Below are 17,283 nucleotides of genomic sequence, written 5' to 3' on the forward strand. Positions count from 1 at the left end.
AATGTAGCAGCTCTAAGGCATGCACACTGCTTGTGTGTGATTTTTAACTCCTTGAAGGCATGGTGGCATTCAGGGGCCCAGTCTATAGGCCCTTTGTCTTCTTCCTTTAAAGTCTCATAGAGAGGTTTAGCAATTAGCCCAAAACCTGGTAGCCAGAGAACAGAAGCCAGCTATTTCTAAAAATTTTTGGAACTGTTGTTTACTTTGTGGGACTCTAAGAGCCTATATGGCCTGTTTTCTTGAGGATGACAGGGTCTGGGCTCCTGGAGTGTGGAAGCTGCCCATTGCCTTCACAAGGAACCCGGAAGGCTGGTCAACCTTGAGGCTCTGGCAAGGGTCAGAGCCATACACCCACTGTCTGGTGGAGACAAAGGGAGCTGAAGCAACTTCCACCTTTTAGTCTCAAGTAAATCCTTACAGATAAGATAGTCTGCCTGTTACTGGAAATTGCCTGCCTCAGGGCTATGGGTGGATCCCAAACCTGAATAAAAGGGATCCCAAGGCCAGAGCAAAGGGGAGTCCTCTCTTGGGCTTCCGTCTGGCCCCCAATTCCCAAATTAATATTTTCTTGTCTTGTCTCTTTCATTTGTGTGCGACCTCCTCCAGAGCCCGAACCCTGAACCATGTGGGACATGGGGGGGGGGGGGGGGAGGGGGGAGAGGACACTCACAATGGGCGCCTTTGACGTGGGACCTCTGGAGGGGATGATTTCACCTAGAGCGAAGAAAGGAAGATTACACCGAAAAGGTGGGGAAGAATTCACCGTAAAGGTGAGGCTAATGATATGCTAAGGCCGCTCAACCGCTTGCTATGACGTGCACTGACCACCAAGGGGCAGACGCTATGAAATGTAGGTTAGCTTGCTGCTGGGTTCCAGCTGATCAGGACTGAGCAAGATGGGCCAGATACGCCCTGGAGTCCTAATGTGGTCCTTCCCCAGTTGGCCAACATCCCGCATCCCTCCCCAGCCCTGATTGTGCACCAGTGGGGTCCCTCAGCCTGGCCTGTGACCTCTCACAATCCAGGACCCCTTAGGGCAGTGATGGGCAACCTTTTGAGCTTGGTGTGTCAAACTTCGCCAAAAAACTGAGCATAACTCGGGTAGTGTGTCACTTTGAGGAAAAAACATTATTTCGCAAATGTTTCATCCTCAGGAGCAGCAAATGTTTCATCCTCGGCATGCGGCCATGTGTCATCAGAAATGGCTACGTGTGTCAGTGCTGACACACGTGTCATAGGTTCACCATCACTGCCTTAGGGAATGTAGGAGAGCCAGTTTTGGCCTGATTCTGCAGGCCAGGCCGAGGTAATCTACAATTACCCCTACTGTGGTTATAGCGTTGCACATAATACCTAACAGCTTCAAATTTCTGTGAAATGCTGTGTGGTTTAACCTTTCTAATGTTTTTGTTTTGATTTAATTCTTTGTTTTGCTACTGTTTATCAATATTTCGTTTAATTGATCTCTTAGAACCAAATTGTGAATTTTAAAAATCTGGTCCACTTTCTTGTTTTCTAGTACACCAGTTTCGGGTGTATACTTACTCATTTTATATTTAACTAAATTTAATAAGCAACGTTTCATAAGAAGGACATGATAATGCCCCAAATACGAGCATACTTGTAAAGTAAAAAGAATAAATATCACAATTACACTTCCTAGAAATAAACTATTGTTAACAAATGGTAGTGTAACTTTCCAGAGAGCTTATCAAGTGCCTTTCTATCTGTATTTATGTATTTATAAAACATAAAAATAGTAGTTTTGTATTGGTACGCCATCATTTCCACTCTGGACCCAGGGTTGTCCTCCCATTCCCTTCTCAGATTCCAGCACCCAGGGCTTAAGACTGCCTGCCTTCAGTCTAGGCACACCCTCAAATCCCAAGACCCGGACTACATTTCCCGGATGCCTCCAGGGTGGACCCAGCCACTATCCCGCATCCCCGCAGCCCCGCAGCTCAATTGGTGCTGAAAAGCCTGGGCCGCAGGGTTACGGCGTTCCTGACCGAGGACTACACTTCCCAGCGGCGCCCAGGTCCCGGGGAAAAAACTCTCCGCTGAAAGGTGAACCCGCCGCCGACCAGGATTGTGGGTCTCCGAGGGCGGAATCGCCCAGGTCCGGGCGGCTCCTAGTTTGCGGCGCGGTGGAGAGTGGTCCTCGGCTGGCCCCGCGCTCAGAGCCCTGCTCCTTGTGGAGAGAACTCTGGGCCGTCGGCTTCCCGGCTTTTAAAGGCAGTTTTGGGAGACCTCTGGGCATCTCCCAGTGTGGGGCGAAGACTGCTGCAGACGGGGTCACCTCTGGGTCTCAGGACCTCCCGCTGGAGGACCGCCCCGCCCTTCCCCAAGCTCTGAGAAGCCTTCAGGTCCACAGCCTGTTCTCAATCCTCCGCAGCCGGCTGGCGCTGCCCAGGTCCTCGCAGGATGCTCAGGTGCACTGGGTGATCAGGTGCACTGGGTGATCAGGGGCACTGGGTGATCAGGGGCACTGGGTGATCAGGGGCACTGGGTGATCAGGGGCACTGGGTGATCAGGGGCACTGGGTGATCTGGTGCACTGGGTGATCAGGGGCACTGGGTGATCAGGGGCACTGGGTGATCAGGGGCACTGGGTGATCAGGGGCACTGGGTGATCAGGGGCACGGGGTGATCAGGGGCACTGGGTGATCTGGTGCACTGGGTGATCAGGTGCACTGGGTGATCAGGGGCACTGGGTGATCTGGTGCACTGGGTGATCAGGTGCACTGGGTGATCAGGGGCACTGGGTGATCAGGGGCACTGGGTGATCAGGTGCACTGGGTGATCAGGTGCACTGGGTGATCAGGGGCACTGGGTGATCAGGGGCACTGGGTGATCTGGTGCACTGGGTGATCAGGGGCACTGGGTGATCAGGGGCACTGGGTGATCTGGTGCACTGGGTGATCAGGTGCACTGGGTGATCTGGGGCACTGGGTGATCTGGTGCACTGGGTGATCAGGTGCACGGGGTGATCAGGTGCAGGGGTGATCTGGGGCACTGGGTGATCAGGGGCACTGGGTGATCAGGGGCACTGGGTGTGATCAGGTGCACTGGGTGATCAGGGGCACTGGGTGTGATCAGGTGCACTGGGTGATCAGGTGCACTGGGTGATCAGGGGCACTGGGTGATCAGGGGCACGGGGTGATCAGGTGCACTGGGTGATCAGGTGCACTGGGTGATCTGGGGCACTGGGTGATCAGGGGCACTGGGTGATCAGGGGCACTGGGTGATCAGGTGCACTGGGTGATCAGGTGCACTGGGTGATCAGGGGCACTGGGTGATCAGGTGCACTGGGTGATCAGGGGCACTGGGTGATCAGGGGCACTGGGTGATCAGGGGCACTGGGTGATCAGGTGCACTGGGTGATCAGCACCGAGCTTCCCCAAGGCTGGGGCTGCGACTCGGCGGAGAAGCCTTCCGCGCCGGCCGGGCCCTCGTTGGACTTCCCTCCGGTGTTCTGCATTTCCCTCCGGCTCCGCGGCGTCGCCATCTACAGCCAGAGCTGGCCGGCCTGGGGTGGGTTTGAGGAAGCGCGCCCCAAACGAGTTCACTGGTGGCGGCGGGTTCGGTCAGACCGCAGCACCAGGCACGCGGGTAAGCGGACACGAAGGACTCCCGGGCGGGGCGGGGTGTCCGGGGCGTGTCCAGGCTGCAGGCCCTGGCTGGAAGAAGGACGCCCGGGAGACCCGGGGCAGCGTGGCCGCGTGTCCTCCCTCCGGGTAGGGCAGTGGTCGGCAAACTGCGGCTCGCGAGCCACACGCGGCTCTTTGGCCCCTTGAGTGTGGCTCTTCCACAAAAGACCACGTGCGGGCGCGCACGTCCTGTGGGATTGAAACTTCGTGGCGCATGCGCAGAAGTCGGTTTTCGGCTCTCAAAAAAGAAATCTCAGTCCTTGTACTGTTGATATTTGGCTCTGCTGACTGATGAGTTTGCCGACCACTGGCCCGGTAGGGCGTAGCGGCAGCCCGCGCGCACGGGGTGGAAGTGGTTTCAGCTGGCGGTGCCGGGAGGTCAGGTGTTGCCGTGGCCGCAAGGACGTGCGGCTCTTTCCCCACCTGTATCGCGAGCCGACGCCCCGCGCTGGGCGGGCAGTGCCCGTGGGAACGCGCGGCGGGCACCGTCCGAGCGGAGCGCTCTGTGGCCCTGGGGTGAGAATCCCATGTGGCCACGGCTCTGTCTCTGCCTTCGGGGCCCGAGCTGGGAAGGGCGCCCCCCTTGTCCATGCTTGGTCAGCGCTGGGAGTGTCCGCCTTTGGATGGCTCCTGGGCGTCTACCCCAGACCCCGCCTGCACGCCCAGCCTGTGCATCTCCAATTACACTCCCAGCCCCGCCGCCGCTGACCAGCCGCCGCCATTTGCTCTCCAGCCCTGTGCAGAGCCTTCGCCCGGGGGCTGTTTCTGCTGTCCAGCCGGTTTGTAGAGCTTGGGCCTGGGAGCTCCTCCTACTTGTGCTTTTTGTTCTTTCACCCTGGTCGCCAGGGGATCTGGCCCCAGAGAGGTGCCCCCAGCCTCGGGGTGTGGGGACTCTGGCACGTGGGTCCACTTTACGCTGTGTCTTGGAGCTGCCGCTCCGGGCTCGGTGTAATCTACGGGGCTTGGAAGAACCCCGAGTCAGGCTTTGTGGAGGAAGGCAGCCACAGACGAGGATACGCTCCCAGGACTCCCATCTGGACCCCCAAAGCCACTGTGCTTCTGTGAGATGCTGGGGAGGATGGTGGGAGTTGCAGGGTTCTTTGGCTTTGGGCCTCTTCTTGCCTGCGTGGAGCTGGGATTTGTTTTAAGGGGGCCTCCTCCAGGAACCTGGGAGAGACTGTTGTCTCCTAGTTTTCTAATCTCTTTTCCACCTTTTTTCTTCTCTTAGAATCCAGAACAGGAGGAAGGAAGATCCGCTGGGCATCAAAAGTCATGGCAGAGGTAAGCTGGATGTGGCACTTTCTTCTTGGAAAGGGTTTCTTGGTTTTCAGAACTCTGTCCTATTTCAGGATTCTGTCTAAGAGATTTACTCTGGGGATTTGGAGAAAAGGGAAGAGAGAAGGAAACCACACTTATGGAGAAGGTTCCTGAACCGGACAGAAGCCTAAAGCAGAGCTCTGATCTAGAATTTTCACTTCCTTGGATTTTGTTCATTCCCGTCGTCCAGGGGTGGGGAACCTTTTTTCTGCCAAGGGCCATGTGGGTATTTATAGCATCTTTTACAGGCCATACAGAGTTATCAGCTTAGAAATTAGCCTACTATATTGGGTCAAACATTTAATTAATTCACCCCTAATGCCTTGGCAGGGCCAGACCAAATGATTTCATGGGCCTTCTATGGCCAGGGGCCCAACATTCCCCACCCCTGCAACAGTCCAAATGTGCCTCAGTGATTTGGCAGGGAAAATTTTACTTATTTTTAATCCTCACCAAGGATATTTTTTCCCATTGATTTTGAAGGCAGAGTGAAAGGAAGGAAGGAAGATAGAGAGAGAGACAGACAGACAGACATCAACCCACTGTCTTGGCTTGAGCCCTGACTGGGGTGGGGGATTGAACCAGCAACTGAGGTACATGCCCTTGACCAGAAATGGAACTTGCAGCACTTTTGTCTGATGCTCTAACCACTGAGAAAAACTGTCCAGGGCTGCTTCCAAATTTGTAGTAGCCTGGGATGCCTGACTGCACTTTTCATTCTAGACATTTTTTTCCCCAACATAGAAATAACCTAATTGTTCTCTTTCTAATGACTGAGATAATATAGGATTCTTGCAAATATTTCAAAACTTAAGAAGCTTATTAAGACAGTTTGTCATCCATGGTCCCACCATCTAGCGATAGTCACTGTTAATATTTTCAAATTCTTTTTTAAAAAAGATTTTTAAAATACATTTTTATTGGTTTCAAAGAGAAAGGGAGAGTGAGAAACACCAATGATGAGAGAGAATCATTGATCAGCTGCCTCCTGCGTGCCCCACACTGGAATTGAGCCTGCAACCTAGGCTTGTGTCCTGACCGGGAATCGAACCGTGACCTCCTGGTTCATATGTTGACACTAAACAACTGAGTCACACCAGCTGGGTTCAAATTATTCTTATTATTTTTAGTCCTCACCAGAGAATAGTTTTTCCTTTTTTTTGTTTTTGTTTTTGTGGGTTTTGTTTTTGTTTTTGTTTTTTTAGAGAGAGAGTGGAAGGGAGGCAGGAGGGGGAAAGAAAGAGACATCAATTGATTACTATCCACCAGGGCCCTGACCTGGAATGGAACCCGCAACCCTTCGGTGTGCCCACCTACGCTCTAACAACTGAGCCACACTGGCCAGGGCTATTTTCAAATTATTTTGTCTGCACATATGTTTAGGTATGTAAATTTGTTTTCAGAATGGGATCATGTTACTGATAGAAGCAACTAACATTGTGTTTGCTTTAAGCCACTTTAAGTTTGAAATTCTTCGTATGTGTTATCTTATTGAATCCACATAACAACCCATAAGATAGGTCGGACTATATTTCATTAATTCTATGATGCACTTTACTTTCACATCGTGATAGGTTTTACAATTTCTGGCAAGTCATAGTTTCATTGATGGCATTTTTTTTTCCTGATGTATAAATCAATAACATCTCAGAATTGATGAAATATGCTAATATTTTAAGTTGAAAAATGAGGAAATAGATTCTGTTAAGTCGCTTGTTTCAAAATTACATATTAAATGATATAACTAAGATTTCTAAATTGTCTACTGATTTCCTTTCCCCACTTGTCAAAGAGTATTATCTTTCTTGGTTTATTTTAAATAAGTTTATATGTCAAGCCTATTTCTCTTCATCATTTATAAGTTGTTTTAGAAATGTTTTTCATAGTCGATCTATTTTTTTGTTTGTGTTTTAAATTCAGAGTTTTTAAAAAATGTTTTCTTCCCTTTATGTTATGCCAAAAGTTTTCCCTACTATAAAAATAGAAAAGTTATTCATATTTTCCTAAAGTATTTTTTTCCTTTGTTCATACATTTTAATCTTTAAGGTATCTGCTGTGAGATATGATAAAAAAATGTGGGCTGTCACATTCCTGATTTAGCGTGTTTAGGCTTTTATCTATGATTAAATTATTTTAAAGAATGGCACACTATTTGTAGTATGTTCAGGTGTGTTGTTTTTTTTTCCTAGATGTGTCTGAGTGTGCCTCTTCATTAATGTTGGCCAGTCAGTTCTGAAGAATTCCTTTCTCTAAAGACTTAGAAATAATATTTGTTTTCTAGATTCATCTGTTTCTTCCTTTCTCTTTGACTTTTCTTCTGTATTCTGTGAGAACTTGTTGAATTTATCTTCCCATTCCCATCCTGGCTAGAACTTTCCTACGATTCTTAGAAAAGGACTACATCCTCCCCATTCATTCTCAGTACATTTTGGTAAGGAAGGAACTCCAGCTCCCCTTGACCTTCAACCTTTTATTGTCAATTTCTCCCTTTCCTTCTCCCCTCAGAGTGGTTATTGTTCTTTCTCTGTATTAATGTGAGGCTATCTATACTAATAAAAGGGTTATATGCTAATTAGACCAGGAGACCTTCCAGACGACCTTCTGGACAAAGCCATGGTGGTGGGGCCGAGGCAGAGGCGGTTAGGTGCGATCAGGCTGTCAGGGGAGGGCAGTTGGGAGCGATCAGGCCAGCAGGGGGGGGCAGTTGGGGGCTATCAGGCCATCAGGGGGGGCAGGTAGTTGGGGGAAAGCAGGCCAACAGTGGGGGGCAGTTGAGGGTGAGCAGGCCGGCAGCGGGGGGGCAGTAGGGGGCAAGAAGACCAGCAGGAAGAGTGGTTAGGGGCGATCAGGCAGGCAGGCAGGTGAGTGGTTAGGAGCCAGCCATCCTGGATTGCGAGAGGGATGTCCGACTGCTGGTTTAGGCCCGATCTCTGTGGGTCTCAGATTGGAGGGGGGGTCTCAGATTGGAGAGGGTGCAGGCTGGACTAAGGGACACTCCCCCCACCCCCCCATGCACGAATTTCGTGCACCAGGCCACTAGTCCTATATAATAAAAGCCCAGTGATTAAAACAGTGGAACGAACAGAGACCAGAACAACCACAGCCCTTTGCCCCACCTGGTTCACCCCCCAGCACAGACCCCCTACCCCGATCGGGGGCATGGCAGCCTGCAAACCACCCACAGTCCCTCACCCCAGCCAGCCCCGCCCCCCATTGGAGACCCCCCACCCCGATCTGGGACCCCCATCAGGGCAGGTTAGCCAGCCCCCACCTGTGCACTGGGCCTCTATCCTATATAATGAAAGGGTAATATGCAAATTGACCCTAATGGTGGAACGACCACTCGACCAGTCACTATGAGGTGCACTGACCACCTCTTGGTCCCTTTCCCTGGCCGGCAGGCTCTGATCACCCGATGGCAAATGGGGAACTGGGGGTGGGTGGCAGGGGATGTGGGTGGTGCCAGGCCAAGGAAAGGGACACAGAGGGTGACCCACGGTGGGGGTGGGGCCGGCGAGCGAGCGGGAATGGCCGACCTCTCAGTCCCTCCCCCTAGCCAGCAGGCTCCAATCACCTGAAGGCGAACAGGGAACTGGGGATAGATGGCAGGAGGAAGGAACGGAGCTGGCTGCAAGCAGCCGGGGAAGATGGCCCTGATTGCAGGCCAGGCCTAGGGTCCTGTGCAAAATTTTTGTTATAAAAACAGCAGTCCTGCCGAAACCGGTTTGGCTCAGTGGATAGAGCGTCGGCCTGCGGACTGAAAGGTCCCGGATTCGATTCCGGTCAAGGGCATGTACCTTGGTTGCGGGCACATCTGTGCAGGAGGCAGCTGATCGATGTTTCTCTCACATCGATCTTTCTAACTCTCTATCTCTCTCCCTTCCTCTCTGTAAAAAATCAATAAAAAATATTAAAAAAAAACCCAGCAGTCCTCTAGTACTGTTCTAAAATGGTAGACTCTTACCCCATTTCTCCTACTTACTAGTTATGTGACCATGAGCTTCCCCATAACTTCCTCTGCACAGTGGTATGCTACAAGGTTTGGGGAATGATGGTAATGGACATTCACCTCAATGTGGAGGTTCCCCAACTCCTACCTCCAGATCTTCCCAACATTCAATAGGTGCCAAATGTCATCGCTCTGTCTCCTTTGTGCCCTACAACCTCCCTCCATTGTCTGGCTGGTGAACAGGGCCGATCGGGGCCAGCAGCTTGGGGGAGGGACCGCGGGAGATTGGCTGTGGGAGTGCACTGACCACCCAGGCGGCTGGGGGTAGGGACAGCGGGAGGTTGGCTATAGGAGTGCACTGACCACCAGGGGCAGCTCCTGTGTTTAGCATCTGCCCCCTTGTGGTCAGTGCACATCATAGCGACCGGTCGGCCAGTCATTCGGTCACTTAGGTTCTTATATGTATGGACTAGAGGCCCCGTGCACTAATTTGTGCACGGGTGGGGTCCCTAGGCCTGGCTGGCGATGAGGGCTGATCAGGGCCAGGCCGATTGGGGCCTGGTGCCCAGAGGGAGGGATCGGGCACGGGAGGTTGGCTGTGGTAGCACACTGACCACCAGGGGGCAGCTCCTGCGTTGAGCGTCTGCCCCCTGATGGTCAGTGCGCGTTATAGCGATTGGTAGACCGGTCGTTCTTATTATTCAGTCGTAATGGTTTCTTACACTTTTATATATATAGATGTACACTAAAAAGCACAGTAAATGTTTACTAGAGCACCAATCCTAGTATTAGAGTAAAGTGGTGAATGAGTATTTTTATTCCTGCCAGGGATGACCTGTCATCTAGGACCTATCTATCTTGGCCCCTTTTGGACTTCTCCATCATCACTTCTAGACATAGTCCTTTCCCAGAATCTCTCACCAGTTACCCCAGTTAATTTCCTACTTCTCAGACACACAGGATGTAATTAGTCTCCCTCTCTACCTTCAGCTTACTCTGTTCACTGTACTTTGGAATGTTGTTGAAATTGGTTTTGTTTATTGGAATCCTATTCCTTTTCTGAATCCCAATTAATCTTCTGCATGCTACATGAAACTTTTACATACCCTTAACCTAATTAAGTCACTCATTTCCCATATCAAGATTCTTCTATTTGTAATAGGAGCTAATTTAACCTGGTTAAAACCCTTCACCTGTGAAAATAAGTCTAACCATCTAAGGATGCGATCCTTCTTTTCAGCCTTATCTCTCTCTGCTCCCTCACTCACCTCTAGTAGTTCCCAGAATACACAGTGCTATCTCTTGTCTTCGTTGCACAAGAAATACAAGAGAGGTGCTTATACCACACCACCATTTTCTCTGGGTTCTATGAAGCCTGCTTGAGTCTCCTAATTATCCTCGGTAACTCTGATCACATTCCCTTATTCTGCATCTGTCATACTTCTTATCACACTATATGGTAACTTTTTAAAAACTGCTTTTATTATATACTAGAGGTCTGGTGCATGAAATTTGTGCACGGGGTGGGGGGGGTCCCTCAGCCCAGCCTGCACTCTCCAATCCAGGCAACTTGGGGGATGTCCAACTGCCAGTTTAGGCCCGATTCCCTAAACCGGCAGTCGGACACCCTCTTGCAGTCTGGGACCGCTGGCTCCTAACCACTCGCCTGCCTGCCTGCCTGATCACCTCTAACCGCTTCTGCCTGCCAGCCAGATGCCCCTAAATGCTCCCCGGCTGGCCTGATCACCCCTTAACTGCTCCCCTGCCTACGTGACTGCCCCCGAATTGCTGACCTGATCTCCCCCAAACTGCTGGCCTGATCGCCTCCCAACTGCTTTCTCCTGCCGGCCTGATTGCCCCCCTAACTGTTCTCCCCTGCCAGCCTGATCATCCACTAACTGCTCTCCCCTGCCGGCCTGTTTGCCCCCTAACTGCTCTCCCCTGCCGGCCCGATCGCCCCCTAACTGCTCTCCCCTGCCGGCCTGATCGCCCCCTAACTGCCCTCCCCTGCGAGCCTGATCGCCCCTAACTGCTCTCCCCTCCTGGCCTAATCACTCCTAACTGCCTCTGCCTTGGCCCCGCCACCGTGGCTTTGTCCGGAAGGATGTCCGGTCTAATTAGCATATTACCCTTTTATTAATATAGATTGAATAGTAGAAAATGTATAAGGTATGATGAATGACATATCCCCCATTTTAAGAAATAGAATGTTGCCGAAATCGGTTTGGCTCAGTGGATAGAGCGTCGGCCTACGGACTGAAGGGTCCCAGGTTTGAGTCTGGTCAAGAGCATGTACCTTGGTTGTGGGCACATCCCCAGTGGGGGGTGTGCAGGAGGCAGCTGATCGATGTTTCTCTCTCATCGATGTTTCTAACTCTGTCCCTCTCCCTTCCTCTCTGTAAAAAAAATCAATAAAATATATTTTTTAAAAAAAGAAATAGAAAGTTAATTATTGTTAAAAATAAAACAAAAAAATAAACATGTGCACCAGGAGTTAGTCCTATCCAGTGCCCTTCTCCACCTCCAGAGGTAACTGTTCTGAGTTTCTTTTTTCTTTTTTCTTCTTTTTTTCAAGTTTCAAATGACGATTTATTTTTTATTTTATTTTATTTTATTTTTTAATTTAATAAATCTTTATTGTTCAGATTATTACAATTGTTTCTCCTTTTTTCCCCCCATATCTCCCCTCCACCCGGTTCCCTCCCCCCTCTGCCCTTACCTCCCGCCCGCTGTCCTCATCCATAGGTGTATGATTTTGTCAAGTCTCTTCCCGTACCCCCCACACAGACACCCCTTTCCCCCTGAGAATTATCAATCCACTCCCATACTATGCACCTGATTCTATTATATTCACCAGTTTATTCTGTTCTTCAGATTTTTAATTCACTTGACTTTTAGATTCACTTGTTGATAGGTATGTATTTGTTGTTCATAATTTTTATCTTTACTTTTTTCTTCTTTTTCCTCTTTTTAAATAATATCTTTCAGCTTTTCATATAATACTGGTTTGGTGGTGATGAACTCCTTTAGCTTTTTCTTATCTGTGAAACTCTTTATCTGCCCTTCAATTCTGAATGATAACTTTGCTGGGTAGAGGAATCTTGGTTGTAGGTTCTTGCTATTCATCACTTTGAATATTTCTAGCCACTCCGGTCTGGCCTGCATAGTTTCTGTTGAGAAATCAGCTGATAATCGTATGGGTGCTCCCTTGTAAGTAACTAACTGTTTTTCTCTTGCTGCTTGTAAGATTCTCTCTTTGTCTTTTGCCCTTGGCATTTTAATTATGATGTGTCTTGGTGTGGTCCTCTTTGGATTCCTTTTGTTTGGGGTTCTGTGCGCTTCCTGGACTTGTAAGTCTAATTCTTTCACCAGGTCGGGGAAGTTTTCGGTCATTATTTCTTCAAATAGGTTTTCAGTGTCTTGCTCTCTCTCTTCTTCTGCCACCCCCATAATTCCTTTTTTTTTAAAAAAATATATTTTATTGATTTTTTACAGAGAGGAAGAGAGAGGGATAGAGAGTTAGAAATATCAATAAGAGAGAAACATCGATCAGCTGCCTCTTGCACACCCCCTACTGTGGATGTGCCCACAACCAAGGTACATGCCCCTGACCGGAATCGAACCTGGGACCCTTGAGTCTGAAGGCCAACGCTCTATCCACTGAGCCAAACTGGTTTCGGCACCCCCATAATTCTGATGTTGGTATGCTTGAAGTTGTCCCAGAGGCTTCTTACACTATCTTCAACTTTCTGAATTCTCTTCTTGCTTTTCTGGAGGTGTGTCCTTTGCCTTTGTATTCCAAATCTTTGGCTTGATTCTTGCGTTCCTCTAGTCTGCTGTTGGGTCTCTGTATAATATTTTTTATTTCAGTCAGTGTATGTTTCATTTCTAGTTGGTCCTTTTTCATATCCTTGAGGGTCTCATTAAATTTATCGGCCTTTTCCATGAAATTCTTGAAAAACCTTATAATCGTGGTTTTGAACTCTTATGTCCATTCGTTTGTTCTCCTCCATTTCTTTCGTTTGGGATATGTTTCCTTGCCTCCTCATTTTCGCTGCTTCCCTGAGTTGGTAGGGTAACTTTGTGTACTATTGGTTCAACGGGTCAACCTCCCAGTTACCTGAGGTGGACGCTCTTGGTGCACCCCTGAGTAGACTGTATGTACAGCCTTGTTGTAGTTAAGTCTTGATTGTTGTTGGTGTCACTGGGAGGAATTGACCTCCAGGCCAATTGGCTGTGAGGACCCGCTGTGTCTATAACGGAAGAATTGCTGTGCTGGAGACACGTTTATGGGCGGGACTTGTTCCAGTAGGGCTTTGGCACTCACTGAGTCTGCCTCTTGAATGTGTCCCTTACGAGCATGGTTGAAATCTGGTGTCGTTTCACACCGACCACTAGATGCCCTAGTTTCTGGATCTCCAATGGGGTGCAGGTCAGCTACTGTCTGAGGCCCCCCAGCAGGAGCTACAGCAAGACCTAGTTTTCTCCTCTTTGCTTGGGATTTGGCAGTTTTGGAGCAGTCTGACTGGAGCTGCAGTTAATTTGGTTGAGCTGCCACAAGGCAGGCCATTTTTATGCAAAAGCCGCTGTGTGGAGCCTGGGCGGGTTTGTAGAATGTGCGAGGCGGGGTCTCAGGTTGGGGCGGGGTCTCAGGGCGTCACTAGGAAAGGGCATGGCAAACGGCGATGGCTGCTGTCAGCCGTCTCTGCCTTTCCGCGTTTCCAAGTCCCCGTGTCCCATGCTCCAGCGCAGTAAACACTGATTGCTGGGCGCACCTCTGCAAAAATGTCACTCTCACTTTCCGACCCGATGGCCGAGAGTCCAGCTTCTCCCGGTGGGTGTCTGGGTCCCCTGCGTGTCCCCAGAAACTGGATTTCAGAGTGATCGGGAGCTTATCTCCCTTCGGGTTGAAAAAAAGCCGCGCGCCCCGTCGCCTGCCACCAGCCCGCTACGTGCGCCTCCGTACCTCAGCTTTTCCGCATTTGTTCTCCTTTCTTTTTCCTTCTTAGTTGTAAATCTACCATTCAGCCAGCTTTCCCGTGGTTCTGGGTGGTAGACGTTTTGTCTTTTAGTTGTATTTTTTAAATTGTTGTGCGCAGCGGCAGTTTAGTTGTTTAACTTTGCCGCCATCTTGGTTCCTCCTCCTGTTTCATGTTTTCATTTCCTTGATTTTGTTTATAGTCTTAACTATATGTGTTTATTTTCATTTTAAAATTTGATGTAAATAAAATCATACTGTTTGAAATCTTCTGCAACTTTATTACTTGTCTCTCAGTGTACATTGAGGAAGTTCATTCAGATTGTGAATTTATCCTACTATATAGCCATTTATTGTATAAATGTACATTTTTCTTCTATATTCATGTGGACTTCTTGAACTTGTTTCTTGGTATCATATGTAAGGATTTTCTCTAGCTATATAACTAGAAATAGAGTTGTTGGGTCATAGGGTATATGCATCTTCAACCTTCCTGACACTGCCCAGTTGCTTTCCAGTGTTTATACCCATTTACAAATCCTGTTACTTCATATCCTTATTAACACTTGGTATTGTCAGACTTTTACATTTCCAGCCAGTTGGTGGGTATGAATTGATATATTATTCTGATTTTAAATTTGCATATTTTGGTACTAAATGAGGTTGAGCCCTCTTTCATGCTTTTGTCACAATTGAAGGGGTTCCTGCCTCTATTCAACAGAAGTCAAGAGAGGAGGTGAAACAGGTTCAAAAGAAGTGGTTTACTGAAAACAAGATGGAGGGAAAGGAGACGGGGGAGATTCTTGATGCATCAAGAAAGCACACACTAGTGAAGAGTATGGCTCCACAGACTGCACCTGCATGAAGAATCCAGCCCTATATAAGCCAGACCCTGCAAAATGAATACCTAAATGTTGGTTGGAGAACAGAGGGATGAGGGACAGCAGCCTTTGGTAGCATCATTTTTGATGACATGGAAAAGTGATTAGGATTTAATTTTCTGGCATATTTATGAGCTTGAGTTTTGACGATATGATTAAGTCACTAAGTTATATTTAAATTCAATTTCAGAAATAGAAGTTTTATAAGATATTTTTGAATGATTCAGACTTTTAAAAAATTTATTGGGAGGATGGGAAGGACATGATCAAGTGTTATGTGCTGAAGGTAGATTTATGTGCTGTGTACTTCAGTGTAGTTTTACTTAGTTGGGAAACACCAATTATCTGGCCTTTGTTTATTCCCAGACCTGAGTGGCTAATGGAAGAGGATAATGCCCAGAGGTAACATTTATAGTTGCAGGCATGCTTAAGAATGATATATGCACCAAGAATAATGTGTGCTCTGATCACTCTTGTTTCTACACTGACCCATCCATGTTGAAGGGTCCAGCATAGCCTATTTTCCCAAGCAATTTTCTTACTGAATTGCTTTTTCCATTTTCTTTTATTCTATTATAAAGATTTTGTCCATTAATATCCCAAATAATATATTTATCTCTGGTTTCAGGGCTTGAAGTTTGAAGATGTGGCCATTTTCTTCTCTCAAAAGGAGTGGGAATGCTTGTACTCTACCCAAAAGGATTTGTACCGAGATATAATGTTGGAAAATTATAACAACCTGATCTCCCTGGGTAAGTTTATCTGCCCCTCAAAATTCAGAATTGGCCTTCTGGAATTTTTATGTTCTTTGTTATCAATTTCTCGTGAGTGCTTTTTCAAGTGCCTGGCTGAATTAATGATTCTTGCTTACCAAAGAATAGTTGTTTCTTGTGAAGTTAAAACTTGGCTGCTCCATTTTACAACTTTATCTTTTTCATTCCTCTGACCTTCACCCTTAAACTACTTACACTTCTTTCTTGATAATCATGGATTGATTTTAATTCTGGGACACCCACAACATCCTTTTTTTTTTTTTTTACCTTGAGCAGGACTTTCTGATTCTAAGCCAGATGTGATCTCCTTATTGGAACAGGGGAAAGAACCCTGGATTGTTAAAAAGAAGGAGGCAAAAGAATGGTGCCCAGGTGAGTGATGGTGACTTGTATGGAGAAGGCCATGGCAGGTGGGACTGTGAGAAGGCAGCACTTCTGAGATGTTGGGAGGAAGCTCCCTGAAAAAGCCTGAGATCTCAAGACTGCTTTCGCTGTGTCCCATAGATTTTGGATTGTTGTGTTTCCATTGTCATTTGTTGCCATGATGTTTTTTATTTCTTCCTTGATCTCTCTGGTAACCCAGTCATTGTTTAATAGCATGCTGTTTAGTCTCCATGTGTTTGATTTCTTTGGGTTGTTTTTATTGTAGTTGATTTCCAGTTTTATGCCACTGTGATCTGAGAAGATACTCGGTATGATTTCTATCTTCTTGAATTTGAAGAGACTTTGCCTATGTCCCAGCTTATGGTCTATCTTTGAAAATAGCCCATGTACACTTGAGAAGAATGTATATTCTGTGGCTTTGGGGTGAAATGTTCTGAAAATGTCAATTAATTCCATCTGGTCTAATGAGTCATTTAGGATTGATGTTTCATTGCTGATTTTTTTGTTTAGAAGATTTGTCCAATGGTGATAGTGGGGTACTAAAGTCTCCTACTATGAGTGTATTGCTGTCAATCTCTCCCTTGATATCCTCCAGAAGTTTTTTTTATGTATTTGGATGCTCCTGTATTGTGTGTGTATATGTTTACCAGAGTTATTTCTTCTTGTTGGATTGCTCCCTTTAGTATTATAAAGTGGCCTTCCTTATCTCTTGTTATGTCCTTCACTTGGAGATCTAATTTGTCAGATATAAGTATTGCTACCTCAGCTTTTTGTTCATTTCCATTCGCCTGGAAAACCTTTTCCCATCCCTTCACCCTCAGTCTGTGTGCGTCTTTTTTTCTGAGGTGGGTTTCTTGTAGACAGCAGATATATGGGTCTTGTTTTCTTATCCAATCTGTTACCCTGTGTCTTTTGATTGGGGCATTTAATCCATTTACATTTATAGTTATTATTGATAGGTACTTATTTGTCGCCATTCTTATTCTTTACCCCTGTGTTCCTTCTTCGCTTCCTATATTCTTTTTTACAGCAGACCCTTTAGTATTTCTTGCATTGCTGGTTTAGTGGTGATAAATTTCCTTAGTCCTTTTTTGTCTGTGAAGCTCCTGATTTCACCTTCAATTTTGATTGATAGCCTTGCTGGATACAATATTCTTGGATTCAGACCCTTCTTTGCATGAGTTTGTATATTTCATTCCATTCCCTTCTGGCCTGATTGTTGAGAAATCAGTTGCTAGTCTGATGGAGGTTCTTTTGTATGTAACTTTCTGTCTCTCTCTGGCCACTTTTTTTTTTTTTAATATATTTTATTGATTTTTTTACAGAGAGGAAGAGATAGGGATAGAGAGTTA

Source organism: Eptesicus fuscus, chromosome 21 (genome assembly GCF_027574615.1).
Source record: "Eptesicus fuscus isolate TK198812 chromosome 21, DD_ASM_mEF_20220401, whole genome shotgun sequence".
Taxonomy (NCBI): Eukaryota; Metazoa; Chordata; class Mammalia; order Chiroptera; family Vespertilionidae; genus Eptesicus; species Eptesicus fuscus.